We start from the raw sequence: 24,652 nt of genomic DNA on the forward strand, positions 1-24,652 counted from the left end.
ATTTTGGAAATATTATGTTAAAATACAGTAATTGTTTAAAATGATATATGGATGTATGTACATATGTATTTACCTACATGTATATACATATACATATATATACATATGTTCACTTTATTTGGAAATGTTTTCTCCGGCTTAACGCCACTACTTCATATCACATAATATTTAATTACACACACTAATTGATCACGTAATATTCAGTTTGAATTTATAGTATGCATAAAGAACATTCAATTAGGATGTTTTAAATAAAGACGTATTTTCTATTTGGAAACAAATATGAAGTGATTAACTGAAATATTGAGTCCACGGTCTGTTTTTTTTTTTAATAGAGAGTAAGAAACAAACTACGGGAAATGCTAACATTAAAAAATTGTAGTGTGATATCAATGCATTAACCGAATGGATGCCATATCTACATACAAGAAATATTGTAAACGAAAAATTAACTGGGGATGAGAATTAATTTATCTTAGATATGTACATATACATTGTATGTATATGCACTTTTTTTTCTAAAAACTACTAAATGGATAGAAATGATATTATTATAAATTTGAAATGAATTCACCAATTTCGAAGCCACGAATATTTTTTTTGTTGAAAATAAGAACAAAAGTGATGAAAAATATTCCCGCTTTACAGTAGACAAAATACTTTTCGATTGAAACCCATTGGAAAGGAATTAAAAAAGATTAAGAAGAGTTTTAAAAGTTTTTAAATATTTTTTAATGAAATCATCTCTATGTATATTTTATGTCTATTTTATAAAATACACATAAATGTCATCCTACGAATAAGTAGTTAACTTGATAATACAGTCGTATGTATGCATGTTTGTATAATCAACATAAGTGTACATGTGCGAATTTAACAAACTGACGAATGTCAGAGTTCGATTTATGACGGGTATTACGTATTCTCTGTCCATATTCATCATTTTGACGGAGAAAGTAGATCTTCCGAATGTTAACAGTGCGTTTAGGAGGCATTTAAATGCCATCGACCGTTGTCGAAGACAGACTCAGGGTCTTCGATATACTGAAATCGTTGCACACGCTATGGTGTGTACCATACATATTTAAAATTAAATATTAACGTCGCAAACTCGATGATAATGATAATAATAATCATTATTACTATTATTATATGTTTCGATTGGTATTGTATCAATGAAAACTAATGAACACTGATGGAAATGGGTTAATAATGTCCCGCGAGTGTTAACATTGATAGTTGAGAAATGTATAATATATTGTATATTATTTATTGTTAAAGGCATCGGAATATGGACTAGATTTATATACTGTAATTTTGCGTCCATTTTATTGCAAAACGAAACGAAATGAAATCAAAAGTTCATTCTTTATAGATTTTACATAGAAACTTGACCTTTAGATGAATAAATACGATGTCACAATATCTTCAATCGACATACATGTATGTATTTCATTTAAGAATACACTTTAATGTACATAAATATAGTATATACATATACATATGTATTTATATTATATTAAAATATTTTTTAACAAAAACAAGCGATATACTTGGCTACTCATTAAAATATTGCATGTATTGATTTTTCATTAATACGTATCAAATATTTAAATCTGAACGTGTCGCAAGAACGTACTGAAAATTCCACAGGCTACAGAAAAACGTTAGATAAACGCTTGAAGGCAATAATAACAATATCGACAACACCTCGTTCCGAAACTGAGAAATGACCAACGATATTCTAGTATGGGTGTGCTAAGAAGAGAAGTCAAACAATTTACAGCCAGGAGCGACTCCCGAGGACCGATAGCACTAAATCATTCGGCCACGGCCCTCCAATAAGGTCCTCCGCTAATGGCGAGGGAAATAATCGTACATCATCTTAATCGGAAGCCTCGCCATTGTTCCCGGTGCCGGTGAACCACTTAGAGGGGATGCGTGGCGATTATCCCCGAGGCCGACGGCCATAAAACACAAGCTGCTGAAACTCCGTAGGGTTGAGAGGACCACGGAGAGGTATCTTCCCTTCCCCTTTCGAAGGCCACTAAGTGATGTTTTGTGTCGCGTTGGAATGTTAAGCGACCGCTACGAACAATGACGCCACTGATAACGTTCAAAGATACTGTGTGCTTTACGATTTTACTTCGTTGTTCCGTCAACCAGGGCTACCTAATTTCGTTCGAAAAGCTCTGGTACGTGCCGTTGAGTGTTGGACTCCAATTAAGTCCTTACCTACTCAACATGAATCGAATTAAACGTATCTATCTATAATACCTACATATGTACACACGTACCTGAATGTATGTAGGTAATTATCTACTTGTAATTTAAAAGTTAATTACGCGCAGTAACTGTACACGTTTGTACGTGTTTTAGAAGGGACGGTTAATGCATTTATTAAGAAATTAATTGAGATATTATTTCAATTATATTGCATTGAACTCATAATAATGTTCATTAGTTTTTTAACTACAAAATATTTATATATGAATATTATTATAAACTATATATGTACCAGCCAGCAGTTTGGCTTAATGTTAGCGTATATATTTAGCACCACTGCGATCGATGGTTCGACACGTCAAACTGCTGGTTAGATTTGGGGGTTTTGTGACTCCAAATCGATCGTTTCTCTATCAGAGTTTGCCAATTTTATCTGATCATTGTTGAAACGATTCCTGAAAATTGGTAATAGATCATTTCCTGTTGTCACAAAAATCTGTGTGTATAATTTGTAGAAATTATGCACAGGAATCTGAAATCTATAGATGTCTCTTTAATTTCGTGTTTATTATGTGTATAAAAATTGTAATAATAATTGTGCACTATATCTAAAAATAATCCATAGATGTCTTTATGATTATTATTTCTGTACTTGATTAATTATTGTATTCTATGTTTATTGAACGTACTGTATACGTTGTCTGTCCGTTCTCGTACACTCATCGCATTGGAGCGATCTGTAATGACGAGTGTACATTGATTGTAATAATAAAAAATAATAATAATAATAATGTACATATGTATATATGTATATAATTTTTAGGAATTTAGTATGGCCGCTAGTTAGTGTGGAATTTAGGTATTATTTAAAAGATATCACCAGTGAGTAATCAGATATCAAAGGGTCTAAAACTGAAAATTCATATTAAAATTATTGACCATAGTCAATTATTTTTATCATTTATTTAAATTCGATTTGTTCATTCCATTAAATTATCTAAATTTAATTAAAAAAAACTTGTGTATGTATATGAAAATGCATTTATTTTAGTCACTTTTCTTAGAATCAGTACTAACATCCTACATATGTACATGCTAGTCGTAAACGTTGACCCATTCCGATCATACTGGGATACTTACGTATAACAGGCACTTACGACCGTTTAAGCCTATTTGCATTCAAAAAATTTCTAAACTGGGCATAATAATCGCTTCGAAACGATCGTAATTAATAGATTAAACCGAATTTCAATCGCCTCTCCAAACACGCACACGATCACTTTACGACACACCGGGAAAATAGTTAAGCCTGGTCGCGACCACTACAGGGAACTAACAGTTAACCCACATACGACGACAGCATTTCTGAACAGAGAGATGGTATAATCTTGAATTATTTCGATAACGGATTCGGGAGGGGGAAGGGGATCAGCCCTAGGATGATGACCGTGCCGGTAACGACTCTACGGATTTAACACAGAAATGCATTTAACATTGTGGCAGGGCAGCGGTGCAACAAGCTAGAGGTCATCAACAACTAGTTTGGACGATTACCAAACCGAAAGAGTAATGCGCACCGACGGCAAGAATTCAAATACCACCTGTTTTATCGCTTCTAATGTTTAAATCCGAGTATATAATCATCCACTGTTTAATTTGAACCTCATATGTATACATACATATGTACGTACGAGGAAAAGTCGTGAAAGTACACCGCCGAAGAAAGCATTAAAATTCTTGGTACCGTGAGGGAATTAAGCGGACCCTGATTGATGATCTTGAATAAACAGAACGTCCTCGTCATCGAAGCGGTCGTAAATAGCTTTAACCCATATGCTGCGGCCGAGGCGCGTGGACGTCGTGTAATTAGACACGGATTGGACCTCAAGCTGGGTCCCAAGTCAAGGGGTTACTCAGATCGGTGACCTCTGTAAGGAGGCCTTGACCGATGTATCGACGTTAATGTTGTCAGATGAACAAAAATCTCAAAAGAAAAGCTTGACCAAAATTTCGACCGCTACAAAGCGAACGTTCGATTGAAGTTGTGCCAAAGTTTCACGATTGTGGTTTATGTTGCATATAACATTAACCTCATTTGAATTGTGTATACAATATAATTTCAACTAAATTAATAATAAAATTCGTTCATATAAACCTATATTTATACGATTATAATACAATATGTTAGTTTGACAAAAATTCCTTACCCGTTCGACGCGACGAAGCGAGTTAACTATATTTTTTGTATTGATTATTGATATCAATCAAATACTTTCTTCTTACTTCTTATCCGAAGAATTGATGAGCTTTCGACTTTATTTTACGTGCATTCACTTTTCATGTCACAATCTTTAAAACAAGCAGTGCTTAATTCTTTTAAAAAATTGAAATCCGCTTTTATATGTAGAAACAAATGAATATTTAAAATTTATTTTTTCTTAGTGAAAATTCGGGCACTGTTTTCAGAAACGAATTCTAATCAAAAAACCACCCAAACCGAATTTTAAACTGAAATCAATTAATGATACCGCTGTTTCAAAGTCTATAAATCACGCATAATTTAAGATAATTTTAAACATAGACAATTTAAACAGAATAACGAAAGACTGAAACACTCGCGCGTCGCGCTGTTTATCACTAGGTAACCAAACAACTAGCTATTTGCAAAATCAAACGTTTAAATCAAAAAAATGAATACACAATTTTGAATATAATTAAAATATAATATATTAATTATGAGCACAATACTAACACAAATACATATGTATGTATAAGAATTTATATTTAAAAAAACTTTAAATTGCAATCAAGACATCTATAGAGGCAGTTTAAAACTACATATTTTATAAATTTCTATACAATTTGCTTAGATTAATCAATAGACATATACAGCAGATTCGTCGTTCATTATCATTATTATGTTCAATATTGTAATATGATCCAAGTCTATGAAAGCTTAAATTTCAAACATAAAAGTTGACTTAAAAATATACCGAATTAAGCTTCTACGAAAAATACATACTTATTACCAGTACTTAATATTCGAAAGCCCATAAACATAATTGTACTATCGACGTTAGAAATTGAATCGATTTCCACGAAAATCGAACTGAACGATCGCTGGTCAGCAGTGAAATTAAGGTCAAAACATCTGTCACGGATTAATAAACGTTGTTGAATAACCGACCTTTTGTAAATGCCCGCTTTGATTGACCATTTCTCTGAACTGGAAAACGATAGGAAAATGGCGGTAAATTAAAGAGATTCGTCTGCAATGTATCATTAGTGAACGAGTGAAAGTTACGAAGCTAACCAAGTGTGTGTGTGTGTGCGTACATATTATTATTGAACGAAAATTGGAACAGTGTTATTTTTAAGAGATCGTAATTCATTATAGTGAAATTGGTCTTGATCGCACATAATTATTCGAATAATAAAATACATTAAATTGGCTAGCGATGAGATAAAATCTCATTCCCATTAGATTCTAGTTAGTACTATTTCACGCATTAGCTAAGATACACACCGCACAAAATGAATATAGTTTGTCAAAAAAATCTAAAGATGGCACTACAACAAAACAATACGAACATTTTTTTTAAATAAAATAAAACATGAGAATATTTATTTAAAAACAAAATTTCGCGAATCATAATGTGCATATTTATATATTTAAAAATTATATCACATAAATATTACACGTTTACATGCAATAAATCAAAATAAAATAAGTATGAATTAACGCTGATTGAACGTTTTGATCACACATTCGGACCCATCTATCCAACGGGGGACTTATCCATCATTCTAACGAGATCCACTTCTGGCGTGGAGCACGATCCTGACGTGGTTGGTGCACACACGTATGCAATTAGAACGCATTCTGGTGCACCTGGGGCGGCACTTGAGTGACGGATGAACCGACCACGACCCGAATCCCGAAGGTGACCCGAGCCTCACAATACAACCAGATTGATCGTAATCCAACCCATAAAAGTTCGTAATGGGTATCTACTTTGTATATGGGTGTATAAGATGAGACGGCGTGAGGTTGGTTCGACACGACCGTGCCCGAAAGTACCGCAAACAAGAAAGTACGGACTGACTCTCAACAATCAACATATTGTGCACGATATTGAATATGAATTCCTGTGATTTAAATAATGATTATTCATCGATGGATACCGGTCGACAATTTAATTCTATTAAAGGCAATAAAAATTCAAAATAAAAATACGTAGAATATTTTATCGAATTCATTGAAGATATTCTTGTAATTATGTACATAATGATCATCAAATTGTCATTAAAATTAAAACGATTGCCAAATTTACATAAATATGCGAGAATACAATCTTAAATTCTAACCCTACCATTTACTTTTTATATAAAACCTATATAGTGTATGTAGATATTACATACATGGACATATATTCTTTAAAAAATATTTACTATTTATAGTCAAATTTTGATTTTCTAAAAATACTGAAATATTGTTTTATATTATTGGGTATTTATTATATAAGATTTTTTTAAATATGCATAGTATATTTAGATATGTATATAGCAATTAATATCAATTAAACGAACCAGAAGCGAACTTGTTACACATTTTTTTGTCGGCGCCACTGGATTGGGTGATACAAAATTATGATTGGGATAATGTGGTGCTTTTCTCTAATTCAAAAGCTACTCAAGGCGAAAGAGATATTTTTTATATACCCAAAATAAAATCCTATCTTGATACTAGATACATTCAAATATCATAATGACGGTTCAAATAACATATACACACATTCATGTATATAAAAATATATACATGAATGTGTGTATATGTATGTATGTACATACAAACATATGTATATGTCTGTACATTTATAGCAGTGAACTACAACCCCATTTTTTTACTATTTGGAACTCAAATTCACAAAAATGATGTTGAAGTTGTTTAATCTAATGAGATTTTCGAGTGTATAACTATCGAGTTTATGTGTTGTTAAGTCTACATATAAAACAAACTCTTCTTATCCTATGAGTATTTTTATGAACTCATAAGACTTTTCTCTTTTTATTTAAAAAAAATTGTAATTACAAATAAAATTAAATATAAACCTGTATTTTCAACGAAAATGCATCATAAAATAAATAAATACAATACACCAAAATATGTGATTGATTTGTATGCATTTATTATCAAAATGCTGGTTGAACAATCAACCCGACTAAAAATTGTTTATTTATGAAATTTGTTCGTGTTGTTTTTGGAAGCCCATTAAATTCTTCGAGATTATACAACCGAGAGGGACAGGTGGGTTGGTCGAAGTTGAAGGACAAAAAGGACTCGATTTCGAAGCGAACAGGTACCCAAAAGAACTACCGAAGAAGAACAGAATAACCAGATCATATATCTTCACAAAAAACTACCAAAAGACCCTCGCGTTGAGTGACGAGACAACTCGATATTTAGAATGCATACATATGCATAATAACATACAAAGTATACCTACATACATTTGTATAGGAATATACATATAGTTAAAGAAAATTTGTTATTATTCGTGAATCCTATGAATCTATAAATATATGATCACCAATAATATCTATGGATCTTTGTACACACTATATTAAAAGCAGTTTACTTTCAAATTGACCATACCTATTGTTTTTATCAACTAAATTTTAAGAGATATGGGTGTTGATTTTTTTTTTAATATAATTACGTCAAAATTCTTCGTCCTTTTTTTATTTGACGTTACTTTCGAAGGACTGAAGTCACGCAATGTGAAAACCACAAAAACGCATACATATAGAGAACGTAACCGATCAAATTACGTTACATCTATAGCGTTGAACAAAATCATATAAAAATTTCACGGTCAATTTTTTTAGTCTCAAAAATGAAATATACATACATACACACTATATCACCGTATAACAGAACCAAGCGGAAAACTAGTGTCGTTCTGCAGGTAATAAAACCTAGTAATCATCATACATACATTCGCCCCGCGGTCAAACGTCATTAGAGTCGCCTATCCAACCGTACGACTTGGCACAAAATTAATAGGTAAAATGACGAAAATTATATCCTTAGCACACAAAGATATACACAAGCGGCTAGATATTCAACAGTTTAAAATCGAATCAACGCGATACAAAAGTTGTACGATATATTTCGATACAATTGCGCAATTCTACTAGCAACGACCGGTTCTACTCGAGTTGTCGCCGTACCATCGAACATACCAACCGCAAACAGATGAATCACCGTTAAATGTTTTGATTCACCTTTTTAAATATCAAATGAGACCAATTTTGAGATATCAACTTTAGTAAAAAAAACTGTATTTTATATAAAGTACGCGCCGCGCGTTTATGTCTCCGCTGCAAATAAAATAAATTTATTTGGGGAAAACTTTCATTTTCATACAGCATCGAATTTTGTAAGCGCAACTTATCGAGGTCATCCTTTGATGATTTCGGATAAAAAAAAACGTCGATACGGTTTTCACAAAGCGGTTCGTCACGTCAAACCCACTGGACCGCATATCCTCGGCGGGCATATCCGGTCTATTGTTTTGACGTCGCCGAACACACACAGACGACATGCGCTTGTTTTCCCGGACACGAAAACTCCGTTTTGCGAAAGATCGTGAAATTCACCGAGAGATTTTTAGACGGCGGAAAGTGGCACCGTCCTTTGAGGAACTATCCTCGTCTTTTCCAATCGCGAAAACAGGAAAAACCTGTTGTAATGGGCTCAACGTTGACGCTGCGTGATATACGAATGCGCAACGATAGGATGGGAACGGCGACGCCTTTCGACACTATCAATATAATATACCACAAAAGTGAGCCAAGCCCACGCTAGAGACATCCGGGAATAACGACCCGACACCTTTGTTTAATCCAAGATAATAATATATGTATGTAATACAATATTGTACATATAATAGTACATACATACGCCGGTGACTTTTTAAAATGTGCTATCGAAAGCATTTGCATAAACGACAAGGACGCTTGCAAACAAAAAAAGACCTTTTCAGTGAAACAATACAATTGTCGAACCGTCAAATGTACCTTTCCGTTTCTGCATGAGAATATATTACACATGCAAACCCTCAATTAATTTGTTTTGTGTTGATATTTGCAAAATGCAAATTTTAACAACCCCACGAAAAAAATATAATTGCATTACATCCGCAGTTAAAATGCTACATACAAATGTTCATGATTGTGCAATTTTTGGAAAATTCCTCATCTATATGTACATCCACGTACACAAATATTATCTAAATCACAATAAAAATGTTCATAGGATGATATGAGCATTTTAATACGCACACACGAATTGTTGTTCGTTCCAGTTGCATAATGAGCAACGGTTTAGCGCTGTTAAAGTCTCGGACGATAAAATATAATGAACACTTATTAGAACGCAACTTGTTGTGTATATGTATTTAAAATAATAATAGCTAAATATATTAACTCATAATTTATTTGCAAATGCATATAAACATTTAACACATTTACTGTTAATATCAGTATGAAAAGAAAATACAAACGCAGGGAATAAATATTGAAGATAGTTTCATAGCTATAATATATTCATAAAATTTTCAATCGAACGTACCATTAAATCAGCCAACTAAAATCACATTTAAAAACCGATTATCTAAAAAGGTCACGTGTGATATGTGCGGCATTGATTGTTATAACAAAACAAAAAAACGTGTTGAAACTGTGTCGAAATTTAAAAGAACAGTTACATAGATGTGTTTATATGTATATGGATGTGTGTGCATGCGGGTTTTGCGTAATTGTAGTCGCATAAAAATGCAGATTTGCTTCTGAAAACATTGACGCAATGCAAAAAATTACCGTGAGCAAAATCGTGTTCTTAATGACACCGATAGATTCGTACGAGCTGTAGAAACGGTCTATGTCTCGGGGGCAGATAACTTCCTGTTGGGTTTGACCACTATTTGAGTGTAATTGGACGACGATCAAATGCTTTTTACGCGAGTTTATCTTGTATTTGTAATGTGTAAAATGGGACAGATATTAAGTCATTCATTTGACGTGAGAATTTTAATATGCAAATTGTTATAGTGCAACCAGTCAAAAGTAAAAAAAAATCAAGCACTTAAGGCTATAAAATACCAAAAAATCGGTTGTAATTAATATCCCCATATAAATAAAACGGTCTAAAATTAATGTACCTAATATATCTGCATAAGATAACATACTTCATTTCCAGTATTTCAGCTATACTGTATGTGTATTCAGATTTTGCTAAAATTTATATATCTACATATATGTATGTATGTACATCAAAATTTGTTATTTAATTAATGTTCACACTTCATACGCATAATATATAGATATATGTAGATACATAGTATAGAGAGCACTTGCAATCAAATACTTCAGAAAGAAAAAAAAAAAAAAACTTGCAAATTCGATGTCCTATATATTTTTAACGCAACAAAAGAATAGACAATGATATATTATATAACTACACTATTTAATGCTATCAAATTTTGTATAAAATCATCAACCATGAATACCATCGTAATGAAAATTGATAGAATTGAAAAATAAACAGAAAATATTGCACTTGATTTATCGCCTTCATCTGCGAAGTGGCTAGTAATGGATTCTATGTAGCATTATCTCAGTGTGGAAAAAAGTATTGTGAGAAAATTTGAACGGTAAGACAAACGCGCGAGCACGCGCCAAACCCGCACACGTCACATGCGAAGAAAACAATTAAGAACACGCCGAAACACAACAGTTATGTGTGTTTAAAACAGACGAAACAATTAAATATGACTGATGCGCACGATCAGCGAAGCGTTTAATCCGCGGTTAAGAACGCGAAACAAACACTTTATCATTGGAGCGCTTTCGGAGAACGAGAAAATAAACAGATCTGGTTCACACATTCAACTGTCAGCGAAAAAAATATACACTTGTGGATGAAAACAAAAAGAGATCTTGTTTCGAAATTACGACACATTCGCGGGTGGGCGACGAAACAATGCGAGAAGAGTCGTTAACAGTTTAATGGCGACGCATTGGAAAAAAGCGGTTTGATTGAGACGTTAATTCGAAAAATGTCTGACGTAAGAATAATTACGCAATGTGCGAAAATACAACACTTACCGAAATTAACATGTCATTATATCAAAACTTGGAAGTTTCAAATGAAAACTCACCTGGAACAAGAGAAAGATTAACATTAATAAGTTGTTTCATAACATTACATAAATAGCAGACATACATAATAAATATAAATTTCTTAAATAATTGTGAATTTTAAGGTGTTATTTTTATTATTAATTTTATTATGAATTTTAAGGTGTTATTTTTATTATGAATTTTAAGGTGTTATTTTATTATTTTGTATTTATTACATATAATGTAATAAATAGATAATAAAGATTCCATACTCACTTAAACAATAATCAATAGGTATGTATGTAAGTACCTACATAAAATATAGTGTTCAAGTAATATTTCTAACATCGATAGTTGTTTGATGAATTAATGGTGGAATATATATGCAATATTGAAATCAGCAAACTAACGGATTCTTAAATGTTAACTATTTTCGTTAAACGAATTAAACGCCATAAATCATTCGTTTTAACCGACTATTTTCATGTTGTAATACACACACAAAATATCGTGAGATAATTCAATTACATGCCTCATTACGGAAATTTATCGACGATTATTGTTTCGAATTTATATTTTATTACGACACGTTAATTGTACATCATAACTACAATATTGACGAGCAATTTCACCGATTAGACACTGGGCCAAAAATCTCAAAGATCCGAGTTTAATGCGAATCCGATAAATCATCGCAGCTTAATAGATATCTAGAATGGCACAAATTTCACAAAATGGCAGCGGGGGTAATTGTCATAGCGATTTGAAAATATAAATTTTACGACGTGCCCGCTTGCACGCCACTTTCTCCAATACGAACGTTTTTATTAAATAAAATAAAAAGTGGAAAAAGAATACTACATGCAGGCGTATCGAACGAGCGGATGAGGAAAACGTAAGTAATGGGACATAATGACGATTTCTCTGAGTGACGTTCGAACCATGGAGGAAAGTTGGAAAAGTGTTCGAAAGCAAGAATCAAGAGGTCGTAAGATCGACAATATACAATGAAATACAATCGTATTTTGCATATTACATACATATTTTGTTATTACATTACAGTACACATATGTACCTACTACCTGGAACTCGCTACGGATTATTTAATTATGTATATTGATTGAATTGACAAAAATATTCAAAACATATTGTAACATTTATAAGACTGAATAAAGTTTCGTCTGAACTTTTCACCAACGATGGACAAAATCAGCCCTCAAGTTCGATGCTCTCATTGTCGACCTCAACACTGACGTCGAACGGTCACTTTCACGCTGGGTCCACCACACCTGACCACCGTTCCACTGATCATTTTGACTGATTGACGTAGGCGAGAAAGTTTCAGTTTAGTTCTTTACAACAGTTTAGGCTACTTTAAATGAAAGTAAGGAAAATCATTAAGATCACTAGTTATGGAGTTTGAGTGGTCTGCGAATTGATTGCTTACAGTAATTCAAATGCTACTAAAATAATCAACTAAGGATTTAAATCGAAACAGAGTTCGCAAAAATGTATAAATACGATTCAAATGATATACATATGTACATATGTATAATACGACATAAGAAAAGTTGGAAATCACTCGTAGAAATAAACTTTATATAAAGTTTAGCATAAATAGATATGGTATTATAAATATTGCAATAGTTATGTAAGTTGGTTGTACCGTTGAGAAGAGTTATATATTTCTTGTTTGGGACACGTATCTACGCTTATTCTGGCTAACGAACGTACGTGAAGGTTGTTCCATCGTTGTTCTCGGATAAAACGCGTTAAATATTCCGCAAAAGTGCATCATTGAATGCAATAACTCATTTCGACACGGTTCTCTTTTTAGCTTGGATGCAAAACTTGAATTACCAGCAAAACGAGTCGATAACAAGCGTTTTGTGCAGTGCCTAGTGCGCATAATAACGACGACGATGTAAATTCGTTAAATTATACCTGAAAGTACGCACTCGAGTTCCTGTAGATTTTAAGAATTTCTGGTGATATATTCCAGTTTTATAAGATAGTAAATTACGAAAAATAATGAGGCTTAACGATTTTAAGCCTGTACAACGACCGTTTCGTAACGACGGCTAATACAATTATTAATTGAACTTTCATTAGTAAAATAGCGTTTCGCATACAACCGTTAGATATTAAAATAGCATCATTAAAGACATAATCGTATTTTTTACTACTTACATAACGTTAGATACTCAATTGATTACGATGTAATAGTATTTCATTTTATTTTTATAAAATTGAGATATAAATTACCGAATGCAACCATTTTCTCTTGGCGCTTGTACACATATATGTATGTATGTAGTTTCAGTTGAGTTGCATGTAAATTTTCCGACAAATGGAGAAAAACTGGTTTTTCAATTACTGAATTGTTGTGCGTGCACTTTCGTTCAATAAATATGAGAAACGCTATTATCGGAGAACTTTGTTAATAATCAAATCGCCTCACAGTACTAACGAAACAATCTCGATATTTCATATAAGGATGAGAAATGGCGCATGCAATCAACGCCCGTGTAAAATGCAAACTTAAAATAATTTTCTCAGACTTCACAAATACGAATATAAGACATATGCATTATTTATAGAACACAATGTATTCATGATTCATTACAATTTAAAACATCAGACATATTTAATACATAGTTTGGAGAAAATCCCATAAAATACTCATTGCAATAAAACATAAATTCAATTCATTATCGAAAGAAAAGATAATGAATTTCAAAATCGACATTAACGGTGATTTAAAATACCTTCTAAATACAAAACAAAGATAAATCACGTAAAAGTTTTCGGTGATTATTTCAAATAAATGTCGATCGATCGGAAGTCCAATTAGTGTGCTGGCTTCGAGCACTATCGACAAATCTTCGCGGTTTCGTGTGTCATTTTCTTACACCACACACGACGTACGGAATAATTATCGTAAACAATCAAAACAGCGATTCTAGAAAGCGATATTTGAAATTGAAAAATAATAACAAGAAAAAAATTCTTAGACGGAGCGAAACTCGTGCGAATAAATATCCCAAATAAGCGGAGAGATCACAACATCTCAAACATTGAGTACAAATTTGGATAGTTCGAATGTGTTTGTACGCTCTCAAATGCGACAGCATCATCTCAACACTTCGAAGAATTAAATTTTTATCTTTAGAAAGTCGTCAAGATGACCGCCAACAGCGAATTTTGCACTCGCATAAACCACTTCACTTCGTGACTCGAAAGGTTTGACATTTGCTCGATTAAGGCATGTTCACATGATGCCTCCTTAAACACTGGCTTTAATCAAGCATTATGCACAAAATAATCTCGCTTTCGAAAAAATCATCAATCCAAAACTGACATAAAAAACACAACCCTGATCGGCAGCGGCGTACCTAAATGTTAAATTCTGCATGAAAGTCTGCTTCCGATGATAACTGCGAGCACGTAACTATGATTGAGTATAGTTATGGTTTTTCTAGCACGATTATTTCTTTATGAAAGAGTGTAATTAGTGCGGGGAATCGCCGAGAAACGAGCTCATGACGATAGGCGGAAACTAACGGACCTTTCTGCGGCCATCCGTATCATATCAAAGACACTGCTCATAGTTAATAACACGTACGTAGTAAGTAGCATAAAATAATAGTGAAATCTCTAATTAAGAAATTTAAAAAATCTAAAATAGCCTAACAAATCCATAACGTAATTACACTAACACATGTGATGTACCTATCTTGACCTTCTATATTTATATTTAATAAATATTATTAGATTCATATCGATCATTCGTCTATACTGTTGGAGGCGACAAGGGGAAAAAATATGAAATTGGTTGAAAAAAATTTAAAGCCGACCGTAAATATAAACATTTACAAACTAGAAGAAATAAATATCTACTATTGGTTGCGAAATATTCAATACAAACAAATTTTATAGAAGTTTTATGCCATTTTTTTGAAAAGTAAAAACCTATATGTATGTATATTATAGATACAAATGTTTATTGGTTATGAGAATGAACATTTTCATTGAGTAAATTACTCTGTGGCCACGATACTTATTAAGGACTCTTAAAACGAATTGCATATATAACTTAAGAAGCGCGTCTTTTAACATCGAACGAGCTATTGAGCTTATCTCTTTCATTAGTCACACGTTAATTCCAGTAAATTCCTTTGCACGCAAGCCTAGTGGCTAATCGCATCTCAGGCTCACGGTAATGCACTTAAGTGCAACTAGTTCTTATCACCACACTATTCAACGGTAATCTGCAAAAAAATAATCATTATATTCCTCACGTTCGTTCCGTGGCTTGCCATGTGTCAGAGTTGTTGTCTGCTACTTGCACTTCCGACGTGTCACATTGCATAACGAACGAACAGACACATGTCATCCATGTCTCGTTACGCTATGTCCTTGAAGATGTAATGCAATTTATTTTAAACGAAACCGAATCCTCACACATTTGAGTGCATACTTATTGATTAACCCTCATTCGAAAAAAAAACAAGTCAACTTATTCAATCATTGTAAACAAGTCTTCAAAGAATATATTTATTGACATATTTGTTCAAATATCATTGCTACTATTTACCAATTTCGGACAAAAGACTTCAGGACAAATAATACATACATATATGTAGATGTACATATGTAGGTTAATGTCTAAAGCGTAGAACAACTGGTTGAACAACTAATGCTGCTAGGAGCATGTAACGTCTCTATGACACAATATTTCGTGTTTACGACACTTGTTGCTTATGTGATAAGAATTTTCACATAAATAACCATTATACATACAAAAACATTTGATAATATAAAAATCTATTTCATCTACTTTCCCAGATCATAAACAAATCTTTTTTTTTATTTGCAAGCAATAGTATTGCTGTTAAAATCATATACATACATACGTAGGTATATATGCTAAGACATTTAGACAGATTAATGGTAAAGAAGTCATGAGTTCAAACAGTTGAGAGGCTATGGTTTCAAACCCAGACCGAAATCGATTTTCTCAAAGATTACTAATGTGTCCATCGCTGCTTGAAAGATCTAGATGATTAAAATATACAGATCAACCATCTCTCGTCAAACTTTGCCGATTTTATCTGACAATAATTGTTGAGAAAATTTACCATCGACTAAAATCGTAAGCGATTCCCTTTTCCCATCCAAAGTGGAAAAGGTTAAAAAGCAACGGAAAACCACTGGAGATTAACAACTTTCCCAAGACAATTTCACTACATAGTAAATAGTATGTACAAATTTTTGACATGCTGAAGAATTCTAGGTTCGAACTCGAGAATGCATTATATATGTATGGTATGTAGGTAAAAAAAATATTAATGTGCATAATTAAATAATTATTTTTTACCGATACATATATTTTTTGCACTCTTTATAAAACACACTCGTCAAATACCATACTTAAAACCATTTTTTTTATTAATCGAGACCGTGTGATATTTTAACAATATATGAATGTATTAATTGGGTGTCAGGTTTAGTTGGTAGTATGTCCGGCGCCAGTGCCAGTGTCTCGACCTGGTTCCGTTTCGGCCACAATGCCTGCCCAACGGTCCACAGCGCCATGCAGAGCGTGACGCCGCTGATGCTGCTTCTGCTGTTGTCGATGATCGTGGTGGTGGTGATTGTGGTGGTGGTGCTGCAAGTTCAGCAGCTTCCGCCTGCCGCCAGAGCAGGATGAAAGATTGTCGTCTGATAGGTGCCAGAAGAGATCGGTTGGAGTTGGGAGATGCACGCTTGCGCAACAGTCGACCGCGCTAATCTCTGACACACAAACGTCACCGTGACGGATGGCGAAGCGCGAAGGGCGAGTCAGGTGCATTCACGAACTGCTTGCTCTTTTCACGCGGAACTGCTGCATTGTTGTGGAGACAATGCTTATGTAACGATGACACAATCAGTTCCAATTACAACTGTTCGGATTTCGATCCGAAGGCAAATCATGTATACCCAAGAAATTTGCACAATCAAATCACTCAAGTAAGATTTCGATCTAAATTCTATACCCAACAAGTTATATTTTATTATTGTTTTTACCAATTCTCGTTAAATCAACTCTTCGCTTCTACATATAGTTGAATATAATTTGTCATCAATTTTGAATAATATTAATAATTTTATGTTTGCTACAGTTACATGCATACATAGTACATGGGTCTACGCGACGAGCCAGAATGTTAAATTACAGAAAACACAAATATGGGAAGGCAAAAATCGAAATTCGAAAGATCTTAAGTCGAAAGATCAAAAAAAAGGGTGCATGGTAAACGGTACATACTCACTTAATTTGCGCGAGCAGGGTACAACAAGAACAAGAGGAACAGGCTTTTCCTCCCGTATTCTGCGCGCGCACATTAATACGGACCGATAATAAGATAAATTCTAGGATAATAATTTTATTAAAATAATTAATTTGTATTTAATAAATATTGAATTAAAAATTGACATAAGGTGTAACCAGGGCCGCAGAGACGAATTCCGGGCCCTAGAAAAATAATTTCGGGCCCCATGAAAAACTAAAAAAAAATCTTATATATGTGTATATTTAATATTAAAAAAATCTATCAGAAATATATGTATGTATTTATCTATGTTGATTGTTATTTTTTTAAATAATTGAATATGAAAGTATGATATAACAAGTGCGTTTCAAAAGGACACAAAGAATTCGTGGATATCGAAAAATAATAAACTAGAATAATATAAAATATCAATATCTGACAGTCGAATGTCCCGACACGGGTCACAGGTCCTTGAGTCGCTCTGGAACTTTACTCCAACTTCTCCAACCTCTCGTCAGCCCTGGATGTATAAGAAAGTGATATACATATGTATAGTTATATGAACATGTTTCTGGAATGATTACTATCATGATCAGAGTACCAAGCCAACAGGACATATATACATATGTATGTATGTATTATAGAAACGGAGAGTACATTTATCGAGAATTGATGTTTTGCAGGGGACCCATTTTATTAGTAGATACGTATTGAACATTTTCTGAAGCGATAGGATTAATGCTCATTGAATTTGCTGTGAAAATGCTATTGATTTTGGAATTTCTCAAAGCGGGAGATGATTTTTCGAGATTTCTCATAATAGTATCGAAATTCATAATTCCAATAATTGAATAAACTGTATAACTACTACTCAAATTTAATCTTAATAATTTAAAGTATGATAATTTTCAAAACTTATTTAAGGAAGGTTTTCAACACATGAATCTCAATTTTAAAATATTTCAAAATATTATTTATAATATGCCAAAAATAAAAATAAAGACTCAATTTATATGAAATTGTGAAAAACTAGTTTTAACGATATTTTACTTAAAAAAATCGTTAAAATATAATATAATAATCGAATCAAAATGATTCGGCTGTGAAACACGTGTCAAATCTAAATAGGTATCAAGAAATATAACGCAAGTTTTCCTTCGAAAGAACGGAATGCGAGTGAAAACGCCGTTAGAACACACAAACTGGTGAAAATGAGAAAATGCACAGCATAACTAAGCGTCATTAAGGCAAAAGTGGACCGATGCATTTTTGATGACAACTTCGACAAATAAGGGACCAACACCATCATCATCATCGTCGCCTGGGATAAGTCGACGATAGGAAATTGCTCTGTCTATTTTTATGAGACGGCTTTCTAGTCTACCAACGACGGCAATAACAGCAGCAGCAGCAGCAAGCAGCACGCAGAGAATTTCAATAAGCACAAGACACCGCCCTGCTCGAGGGTCAACAACTCCGAAACCCATCGCGCATATTTTAACACGACGCCAAATGACCACTACTCGATACCGATTGCATTTCTCCATTGACATTGCAATTGTGTAATAAAGATTGAACCAGCAACACACGATTCTTTGTTCATATGATATCATTGAATCGGTGTATGCTTACTGAAACCTTGAAACTATGTAAATTATGACGATTCCCCGAAACCCAAGAACAAACTAATCTAGTTGACTCTTTTTTTTATCCCGTCTTTCTTAAAATACTTTTTAATGAATTATAGAGAATAAACTAAAAAAAACGTTGCACATGTCATTCAAATTCTTACTAATAAATGACTAGCAATTAAGGAGGTTTGCACAATTGTTAGGTTTTTTTATATATGTAGAAAGGAATCCTCTCGGCTTACATGACTGGTAGACTAAAGCCGGCTTTGTCCATGGAATAGTAATTTACCGTAGTCCTTCACAATATAATAGACCCACCCACTTGGACTTGAAGTGAGATTGCATTATACATATGTACATATAATATTACATATCAAGCGCCAATTTTTCAAAAGTTGCTTATAATTAATTTATTTACTTTACTTATTTGAATGAATATAATAAATATTTTTCTAATTCACATGTATTTATATTTGATAAAAATATTCCAGTGAATCAAATTTGAAAAGAAAAACTTGGTTTTTCTCTGTGCAATTAATTATTGGTATTCAGAATTAAACTCTTTATTTATTTATTAAATTTAAAAAAAATAAAAATACAAATAGCAGATATTTGTATGATAAAGGCGAAGATTTAAAATTTTAAAATTTAAAATTCCTGTGGATGTAAAATTTTCTATAGCACTACTACTTATGGAAATATTGTCATACATGTACGATTTACTACAGGGCCGTTGTCTCCCCGTAACGAAGACGTACCCGATTACAGATGGATATATAATAGTAAGACGAGAAAGGAAGCCAGTTTGACGAGAAAGACGTCGAGATTTAGAAGATGGCCAAAGAAAAAAATGAAAATAAATAAAAATAGCTACAATAGGACGACATAGCCGGTTGACGTCGTCCATATAAAGACGGGACACGAACAATACCCGTCCTACTAGCAGAAAATAATTGTTAGAACGAACGAACGGTTCGTCAGCGAGGGCAAATCTTATATTTTATATATGCCTACATCTTACAAATTACATGTGTATATATATGTACGTTTGAGAGTCGTTGATCGATCGACCAGAGTGACAGCCGAGAAGAATGGCTATGCAGAAATTCGCACGAGTCATGCTAGAAGTTCGTCTCAATATGTCATATCGACGCCGACATGCATTACATCAATTCACTACCGAGAAAATCATCTTTAGACGTCAGCGATCGACAACATTTCCACTTTAAATAATTAAATAAAATGGTACTTCGGAAGATTCTTGATTTTGAAAGTTACGGTCTAATCAGGAAGAATGCTTTGATAGTTTAAAATTTAAATGTAGAGTATGCCTTCGGAATTTTCTAAAAGAAGAAACAATAATTAAGATTAATTTTTGGAAATGCCCATCTTGTCAATATAAAATTGGTACTATTTATTATTCGACGAATTTATAAAAATTGTGTCTAACGTTTTATCTAAATGCGACAGATATCATAGCGATTATAAAATCTCTCTTAATACACAATCGAGACGATCAATGACGCAACAGCTGATTTAATTAACTAGTTTGTTATAAAACATGATTTCAACAAGATACATACATAGATCAATTCCTCATTCCGACAAAGTATTATATGTATTTGAGAAATACAATTGTTACTCAATCGTGACATATTCAAGGTTGGTTTACACACACCAGTATGGTCGTATTCCTATTAGAGTTCACCTTGAATATAATATAATATATCATCCTCAAAAGCATTTACTTATGTTTTTTATATGACTGAATATTTTATAATTGGGCATAATATCTTCATGGAATAATAAGCTACTGAATTACATTCGACGTAATCCATGAATTGCATGCGAGAATTGTTTGTTCGACACAAAGAATCATTGAGTGAGAATCATTGTCGACTTAAACGATATTACAGTGCTATTGCTAGAGCTGAAGAAGAATAGTGTAACTGGGTGGTGACCAGTCATCCTTGGAGCGAGCTACCAGCAGTGGTAAGTCGCCGATCCCAGTCTGGACACGATCGAGAAGTCTCGTTATTAAAAGATTCCGAGTCGGCGAATATGCAAAGCCTAAATTCAGCCATGATTCAAATTGTTAACTGGTATAAAAAAAAACAAGCTATTGAAGTTCAATAGGGCAATTTATTATAGCACTTGTATAGTACCGTGCCTATGTAGTATTATATGTATCTGCCAGCCGCATTCTAAAGTGAATCGATAGATCGCTTATCTTGTACCATCTTTATTATGCAAATGAGAATATGAAAACACCTCACAGTAGGATCAGCATTACATACAGGTAGGCGGGTTTTGCGATTAGTCGGCAAATTGGCCAGGTGCGGCGAAGGGCATTTTGCAACCAGCTCATTGTTCTCATAGACATTTGCATCGCTTCGACCGAGTGTAAACAAACGTCGACTCATGAATTAAATATATGTATCTACATATATATGTATGTACCTATATCAGGTCTAAAGCTAGCAGAGATACATATGTATGTACATATATGCATAAGTACACATGGACTGCGTGGGATAAACGACGAAGCGTTCAAAAAAAAGTGAAAAGGTCAAATTTTGAGTGGATTTTCACTACTGCTTACTACCAGTCATTTTTTTTTAGTGTCATTGGTGCACGTGCATATACACGTGTGTGGGTGTTTCACTCTTTACTTTATTATTTGGTTTATGCTGTTAACGCGCAGTAAATAACAATCACTTTACCGGGACAATAAGTTGTGTGTATCTCTCTGACGTTGCATACGAGAGCAACTCTGCACGGCCAGACACTTTGCCGCCTCGGGTGAGCTATTGTACTGTTACGATTTTAATAATTATCTCAAATTTATAATGCGGCTTTTGGATGTAAATCATTACACTGAATTTATCACTTGATAACGCCTTTCGACAGAAAAAAGAACGGAACTGGAAATAGTTTTTTTTAGTAAATACGAACACAAGCTGAATATTATAATATTAAAATTTATCACATCCAAACTTGGGAAAAAGAAAAGCAACAAGTATGCATACATATGTATATTATATGATCATTTTTTCTAGTCTAAGTTGTCTTTTTTTGATAAAGTTGATTTTCCTACTTATTGTTTATTTAATTTTTTTTGTAATCATTCTGTATAGATCCGTGTTTAATTATTTTCCACAGGTTGATGGACTGAAACGGCACGACGACAGGTGCTCAAGGGTACCACATTAAAGCGTATAAAATACGAGAAAGTGAGCCGACACCACTTTACAATCGAAACTTTAAAAGGCAAAAGATAGAGGTATAAAAAATAGTCACTTAATAATAATGGTCTGTCCATTAAGAATTGCGCTACCATATAAGAGACACAATGGCGGAGTGAAAGTGAACGTGTGAAATGAAACGATGACAAAAAAGCTCGCGTATGCGTAAATCGACGTACTTTAAATTTAATGGAGAAAAATCAAAATGAGATATCGTACCAATTATGAAAAAACCTTGACTCTCTAATGCCTCGAGTTAAATAAATTACGGCTGAATCGTTCGTATGTACGTCATAGTTTCAAATGTCTCTATTGGAATGAGATGACTTTGATTTTTTAACTGTTAAACTTTCGTTGGACAACGCAGATATTTTATATAGCAGACCCATCAGTTGCGAAAATTCTCAGTACAAAATGCCATTGGCATTGAACGACTTATCACTACAATATATGATCAATATTTTGATACAAAGTGGATCATGTCCATTACAGGACCTGTTTTATTTTCATCACAGTTTCTTCATGCTGAATATGAATACAAATTTAAAACAAAACTTTACTGAAAAAAATCAAATTTAATATTATACATACATACATGTATTATGCATATTTTGCTGTCCATATTCGTATGGGAAAATTTTCAATGAAAATTTTTCTTCGCCATCTTCGTATGTCGACAAAAAAAGTATGATGCGTTCTATTGTTTCAATGAAGTAATTGGTTGTATTGATATACTGTTTCAAGATGCGTGCTAAATCCGAAACAATCGTGGAAAAGTGGAAAATGTGAAAAGCGACAGCACAAGCGCTAGTTACGCTTTTACGTAACGAACCTTTTCCATCATAGACGACTATTAGCAATTACGTTTCTTAGTATTTAAGAAGTTTAGCAAGAACTATGTTTTAAAAGGTGTTATTACGCTGTCGTAAAATTCCTGCGCGTTGGATAATCATAGCAAATATGAGTCTTCAAAAGAAAAAAAACATCAAAATAAGACAGTAGATACGCATGTAGCAAGACTAGAATTTAAACGGAGATAATTGTGATCGCAATTATGCAACAAAATTTTAATTGGTGATCTATTTTATTATTCTTATTCACGACAAAAATTAACACCTTTTACACCGACAAGCATTATACATATGTACATATGAATAAATATCTAAATATACATAATATTATTTTCGGTGGAAATTATCTCGTAAGATCAACTATATGGACTGTATACAATACTACGAGCAGCTTAAATCCATATTCAGTCGCGATGACCTGGATTTCTCAAATGGTCGTCGAACAGGTGTTTTCGCCTAAGAAAACGCCAACCAAAAATGCACTCTATGCTAAGCTGACCGTAGACATAACGATCAATTACCATATATAAAAAAACTCGCATTTCGTCACTGCCTTTATATATGTATGATTTATATGTGTATATACATATATACATATATTATATAAAAGCACAGGACGTGTGTAAATTACGAGTAATTAAGGTCAATCAGAACAGCATTTAAGATGAAGTACATAGATCGTAAAAGTATAAAACCACAACGTTACTCTTAACCACAACATGTGACATAATTGATTTGATACGAAGAGTGATTTTATAAATTTAAGTAATTCTTTATACATTAAACGTAAAAGGAATAATTTAATAATTGGAATTATAATAAAATGATTAATTTTGTACACAAATTTGAGACATCCATGTAAAATCCTTTAGTTTTAGTAGCCTCATTAAATGGTACCTGTCCAGTCCTAATAAAATGTCTGAATAAAAAAAATCACTGAATGAGCAATTAAAAAAATACAATAAATTGTATATGATATTTTGCAATAAATTTAGATTGAATTAAGCAAGATATAATATGTACCAATACAAGAAATGTAGTTTTAATTTTTAGTCTGAAATAAACGGCAAGAATGTCTTCGCACAAAAACGACAAATGGAAAATGTAACGAATGGGCAAAATTTATTGTAAAACACGTCTCGTCGCAGTTGGACATAGTTCTTTGAGATTTCTCGCAAGTTTTTCACCATCACAAAGCG

At 33.1% G+C, this 24,652-nt stretch overlaps 1 protein-coding gene across 2 annotated transcripts in view; it reads right to left on the minus strand.

Moving 5' to 3' along the window:
• LOC143910862 (uncharacterized) overlaps window positions 1-24,652 on the minus strand; it is a 194,381-nt gene that overhangs the window by 71,110 nt on the left and 98,619 nt on the right. The gene's annotated exons all lie outside the window — the stretch shown is intronic.

Source organism: Arctopsyche grandis, chromosome 4 (genome assembly GCF_051622035.1).
Source record: "Arctopsyche grandis isolate Sample6627 chromosome 4, ASM5162203v2, whole genome shotgun sequence".
Classification (NCBI taxonomy): domain Eukaryota; kingdom Metazoa; phylum Arthropoda; class Insecta; order Trichoptera; family Hydropsychidae; genus Arctopsyche; species Arctopsyche grandis.